Source organism: Protopterus annectens, chromosome 8.part0, assembly GCF_019279795.1.
Source record: "Protopterus annectens isolate FY-2018-M chromosome 8.part0, PAN1.0, whole genome shotgun sequence".
Classification (NCBI taxonomy): Eukaryota; Metazoa; Chordata; order Ceratodontiformes; family Protopteridae; genus Protopterus; species Protopterus annectens.
In genome coordinates this window covers 790,609,920-790,615,919 of record NC_056741.1, presented here as the reverse complement: position 1 = coordinate 790,615,919, position 6,000 = coordinate 790,609,920, and the positions used below count along the sequence as shown (strand labels likewise).

General features: G+C 43.8%; 1 protein-coding gene across 4 annotated transcripts in view; it reads right to left on the bottom strand.

Annotated features, from left to right (window-relative positions):
* Window positions 1–6,000, bottom strand: part of OTUD5 (OTU deubiquitinase 5) — a 1,783,333-nt gene that overhangs the window by 1,609,337 nt on the left and 167,996 nt on the right. The gene's annotated exons all lie outside the window — the stretch shown is intronic.

The following is a 6,000-nucleotide window of genomic DNA, read 5'->3' as shown; positions in this document are numbered from 1 at the left end:
TAGCAAGTAAATGACCCTTTGTAAATCTGTTGTCAGCTTGCTTTTGTTGTCCCCTTGTAGCAGGCAGTCGTCCAGGTATGGGTAAATTTGAATTCCCTGTAGTCTGCAATGGGCGATTACTGCTGCCAGGCATTTTGTGAATACTCTGGGCGCAGTAGATAAGCCAAAGGGCAATGCTGAGAATTGACAGTGCTCTGATCCTGCAAGAAATCTGAGGTATCTTCTGCAGATTGGTCGAATGGGGACGTGCAGGTATGCCTCCTTGAGATCTAGAGTTACCAACCAACACTCCTTGCCCAGCATGGGAAGAAGTTGCTGTAGGGTCAGCATTTTGAATTTTGGGACAATGATGTATGTATTTAAGGTGGACAGGTCGAGAATTGGTCTCCAACTTTTTTCCTTTCTTGGCACTAGGAATAGTCTGGAGTAGAACCCCTTTCCTTGCTCTGCTGTTGGCACTCTTTCCACAGCTCTCATGTTTGCTAACTGCATTATCTGTTGTAGAGCCTCTGTTTTTTGATTTGGAGGTAGATTCGGCATTCCTCCTTTGACTGGTAAAGTGTGGAAGTGGAACCAGTAACCTTGATCTATGGTTTGTAAAATCCACTTGTCTTTTGTTATATAGTGCCAGTTCTTTGAAAATAAGGTTAACTTTCCGCCTAGAGGTGCTGCTATTTGTTCCCTGGTAGGCGGATGTAGGGTTAAGTCACTGTGGCTGTGTTGATGTAGTGGCAGTGGTTGTGTCTGTGCCTCTGTTGTTGCCTTGCCACTGTCGTCCTCTGTAGGCACCTCCTCTTGATTGGTTTCTGCCTCTGGAACGTCTATTTCTGCCCCTTGGAGATCTTGTGGAGTCAGGAAAGGACCAATTTTTGGCAGGCCAGTTCCTGCTAAACCTTGGGGGTTGAACCTGCAAGAAATCTTTAACAGTTTGAACAGATTTTGCCTTTTCTTCCATTTTCTTCATAACCTGCTGGGCAGGTGTACCAAACAAACTTGTCTTATCCATAGGAGCATCTAGCAACTTAGCTTTAACATGATCGGGTAAAGCTTGCTCCTTTAGCCATGCATGCCTTCTTATCACTGTGCCAGTCATGGCTGATCTAAATGAAGCCTCCAGTGCATCATAGCCACATTTTAAGGAATGGTTACTAACCTGTTGTATGTTATTTACCATTTCTAATACATATTTCTTATCAAGAGATTCATCAGTGGTTAGCTTTTTGGTTAACTGATCAAGCATAAACTCTTGGTATTGTATCATGTGAAACTGACAGTTTAAAGCTCTAGCTGAGAGAGTAGCTGAAGTGTAAACCTTTTTGCCCCATCTGTCTAATGACCTTGCTTCCCTTTCAGAAGGAATAGGGTTTTTAGCTATGGTCGCGGCTAGTGCCTTGGGACCCTGGGATATAGTTTCGGGGTCTGCAAGAGGGGCCTTGTAAAGGTGGTGATGAGTGTCTGGCACCCTGTAAAACCTGTCTGGTTTGGCAGGGGCTGGAGGTAAAGAATCTGGTGCGGAGCAGACATCATTGAAAGCATCATCCACCACAGAGAGAACAGGAGGTATAGCTAAGGGCCTGTGCTGTGGAAGGTGCAGAAAGGTCCTAAGTCTTTTTCTGGAGTCTGAAAAATCCTGTTGTTGCCATTGGAACTGCTCTCGCATGGCATGCAAGGTTTTCCCAAAGGAGAATTCTTCTGGTGGGGAAGCAGCTGGAATGGATTCTTCAGCATCAGAGTCTTCAAAATTGGAGAAAGGAGCCTCTGGCTGGTCATTTATGTCTGATTCATCGGCAGAATCATCAGAGGACACTGGCTCAGGGGGCTCTGCCCTAGGTCTCTTCTCTGGGGGCTGAGAGGCCCTGTCTGGGTGAGATTGAGATCCTCTAATTAATGAAATTAAATCTTCTGCCAGAGTAAGCATTTGAGAACTAGAAGAGGGCCTGGTTGTAGGGGGTTTAACAGGCACTGTTTTAGTAGTCTTGGCTGCTTTAGCCCTGGCGAAGGCCTTAATGGACATGGCTGCTGGAGGCCTAGCAGCACCACGTGCTGGGGTAGAGACATCCAAGGGAATGGTGTCTGATAAGTCAGTGGCAACCACCGTAGTGGGTAAAATTTCTGAGGCCGATTCAAGAGTGGTAGCAGGGGCCTCAGTTGTAGAGATAGATTCAGCTGTACTTCGGCCGAAACCGAGACACTCGCGGTTTGCTTAGCCATGGTTTCGGCCGAAACCGCGGACCGCGAGTGTCGGTCTTTATCTTTGCGTTTTTTGGCAGATTGGGTAGTCGGAGGGTCCGACGGCATAATGTACGCAAAATCAGAACCGAAAAACTGTTCTGCAAACTCAGACCGACGCCTAAGCGTTCGTCGGTTGAAAGAAGCACAGGCCGAACAGGCTGCTACGTCGTGGGCTGGGCCTAAACAAGGCAGACAATAAGAGTGGAAATCTTTATGAGGTATTTGTTTCCCACAGGTTAAACAATTATTAACTTTTTCTGACATCGGCTGAGGCAAGAAAGAGTCCCCAACGGGGTACTTAGCTTTAGAAGTCTTCGAAGTAGTATTCGGTAGAAGTAATCTCTGGATCCGACCGACCGGCACTTGCGAACAGCTTCTGCTTCGGGCGCCACGCGGCAAGAAAGACTGAGGAAAATGGCGTCGGCTGATGCCTTTATACCCGAAGACCAACAGAGATGACGTCGGGTGAAGTGCGACATCAGCCGAAGCCGGACCCGGACTTTGGAATCCGGCCGACTGAAGGGCTGCCTGACGACAGGACAACCCAGTTGTTATGACTGCAGATGCTTCCATGAAGGACATCACCATGCGGAGGCTTGACAGCCATAAAGGCATTAAACAAGCATCAAGTGAAGTTCTGCCATTCATTCTGAGGGTCTTTGGGAGCAGGCAAAATAGGTTTAGTTTTCTGCTTCTTTTTGAGTAGGATGTCAGCCTTGAAAAATATGGAGGCTCTGACCCCTGAGAGCATTCAATAATGGTAGTTGGGACCTGTTCCCAAACTAAAATTTAAGGAACACCCCTAGATCCTTCAGTAATAACCAGACGTAGATCCACCTGTACATCTAAGGCAGACAATTGCAAAACCTCCATGGACGTGCGTTGCACTGAGTCTATGCCGGTCTTCAAAGCAGTCACAGCAGAGGAATCTGAGACAGAAACCAGACGCTCCTCCGGGCTTTCATTAGCCTTATGACAGATGTCGGGTGGAGGTGGTACAGCCAAATAATCAGACCTGAAACTTTCTTGGCCTTTTTCTGCATAGATAGCTGGCCCTTGGGCTGGGAAGATCTTTCCATGGTATCTTTAGCCAAGAATTGAAGTCACTGTTTCTCAAGATAAATCGCTAGAAGAAACAGACTCCTCAATGTCATAGGGACAAAGGACTGACATTTCTCGCAAGATGTGTGTTCTCATGTGAAGCACTTAAACAGAACCAACACTGCTCGCGACTTCCACACTGGCCTTTCCCCTTTCTGGATGACATGAAACCCAGCAACCAGATTACAAGGCAAACGTAAGGTAAATAAACTTTAAAAATCCCAATTGGGCACTTATCTGAAAGCAGTAGAACCAGCAGACGAACGGGTGTTCAGACCAACAATCTAAGATGGCATTCAGACTGAATGTGTCACACTTTAAAGTGATGTTTAAATGAGATTCCTGGCCTCACAGCACAGAGGTTAAAGCACAGACTGTTCAATACCTGGCTAAAGAACATCTGGACAGCAAGCAGTATTCTGCATGGAAGAAAAGTCTGGCAATCTACTTCCATAAAATTCCATAAAAATCCTATGTGGGTCTTCACAGAGTCATCACAAGTCAATTTTAACTGGGGGGGGGGGGGGCAATTACTTACCTGGATTAGGCAGCCACTAGGCAGCATACTGCAGCTGCCCTCAGACACCCACCACTGCCTTTTTTTCTATTTAGTGTCATAAGTTGACAAACGTTTGCCATGTGCAGGTGATGGGGGTTGCTAATCAAATTGCCCCCACCCCCCAATGCTTGAGAGAATGATCAATAACCCTATAATATCAATTTATACACCCAAGAGGATCAACATTTCTCTGACTGTTCACTTCAACATGAACAATGACCATAATTTGCAATTAACCAAATGTTACATCCCGGCAACCCAACCTCACCCAACCCTTGCCCTGACAAATCACCAGAAGAAACTGCCAACACCTATTTTATACAATCAATATCCGAACTATTTAACCCCAACCCTAACCTCTCAAACACCAATGCTCTCAACTGCCCTGAAGCTCCTCCATCTGCTAACTCTCCAAATACTTTCTCCCTTAAACCTGTTCCTACTACCTACATCAAAACTCTATTCACTAAGCTAAAATCATGCTCTGTATCTGCTGACAACATCCCATTATACTTTCTCCAGATAGCAGCTCACTCTCTTGCTCTACCCATAACTATCTTGATCAATCGCTCTATCACCGAATCCAACATCTCATCAATCTGGAAACAATTCTACACACTACCTAACCACAAAGGAGGTAACTCCTCTGACATCTCCAATTTCAGACCTATTGCTAACCTTTCCCCTCTCACTAAAGTCTTGGATAAATGTATACACAAACAAGTTATGCTATCTCTCATATAGGAAAAACTATTCACTATATACTTTATACTACTGACGACCTGATGTCAGTCCTCAAGCGACAGCAACCGATGCAGAAATACTAAGTCTCTGGTATTCGGGCCGGCAGAGGGCTACCCTGGCAGGGATAAGCCAAATATGATGACTGCAACAGTGAAACATGAAGAACATCTCCTCAGTGTTACCATAGATGATCAGCTAAAATTCAACCTGCACATAAATAATTGCATCAGGAAAACGCATCAGAAACTAGGGTTTCTGTAAAGAAATAAAACATTTCTCACCCCTGAAACTTGGATTACTCTCACTCATGCTTACCTTCTACCCTACTTAACCTATTGCTCCCAAATTCTCACTAATCTAATCTCTCTACTTACTAAACTTGTCAGCCTATCACAAGACAGCCAGATTCACAGCTCAACAAACCTATAAATCTCACCACTGTCTCTCCCTAAAATACTTAAACTGGTTTGAACTACCGCACCTACTTCTTTTCTCACAGCTCCAACTCATACACTCAGTTCTATATCACCCAGCCTACTGTCCAACACTATGCTCCCTCATCTCCGACTACTTCCCTACAAGAAATCTCCAAAGCTCTAATCAAGATCTATTCTACATCTATAAACCCAAGTCTAAATCAGGGTGCAATACATGCAGCTACCACCCTTATACAGCATGGAACAAACTCCCCCTTGAAATCAAACTCTAACACATCCCAAACAATTTAAATCAGCTACAAAAGAATACTTTAAAAGACAACGGACATGTCACTGTACCCAGCCCTCCATGAATTTATCCTTCTAACAGATATACCTTCTTTCTCCTCTCTCTTAACGGTTTCCTCTTATTCACCAACCTCTATTACGTCTTACCTAATCCATCCTTTCCTCTACACTTACCTTTTCTCTTTGCAATCACCTACCAAGACATAGGAAAAGTACATATATTTATATAACATTAAAAAAATGTACCTGTTGCTATTACGTTTATTTTTATTTCCTATGGATTTATATCTTTATTTGCAACTCAGAAATTATGTTTGTTTTTCACTTTTATGCACATTGTATTACTGCATGTGTTCTTAGATCCTTGAACTGTAAAATTTGTATTATCTGGAGCTTTTCTCCCCGGGCCTCTGCTGAAAAATCGCTACTAGCCCAGCCAGACATTCCTGGTCAACAAATGTAAAATAAATAATAAAATAATAAATTTATGTAAAATAAATAATAAAATAATACATTTAATTAGATTAACATTGTTAACCTTGCTGAAATGTTGTTAATTCTAGGGCTAAGACATGCACGGTATTGCAACAAGTTCCTCATACATTGTAATGAAATGTGTTTCTATTTTCTGTACAAATC